Raw genomic sequence first — 227 nt, forward strand, 5'->3', positions numbered from 1 at the left:
AGCATTATTTTTTTATTTGTTAATCCTCAACCAAGTATATTGTCCCATTAATTTTTTCTTTTTTTAGGGAGAGCGGGAGAGTGAGAGACAGAGAGGAGCATTGATGTGAGAGAGACACATCGATGGGCTGCCTCCTGCACACGCCCCGACCAGGGCCCGGGCCGGGGAGGAGCCTGCAGCCCATGTCCGTGCCTTTGGCCGGAATCGAACCCGGGACCCTTCAGGCC

The sequence above is a fragment of the Myotis brandtii genome, unplaced genomic scaffold, assembly GCF_000412655.1.
Source record: "Myotis brandtii unplaced genomic scaffold, ASM41265v1 scaffold1166, whole genome shotgun sequence".
In the NCBI taxonomy this organism is placed as follows: Eukaryota; Metazoa; Chordata; class Mammalia; order Chiroptera; family Vespertilionidae; genus Myotis; species Myotis brandtii.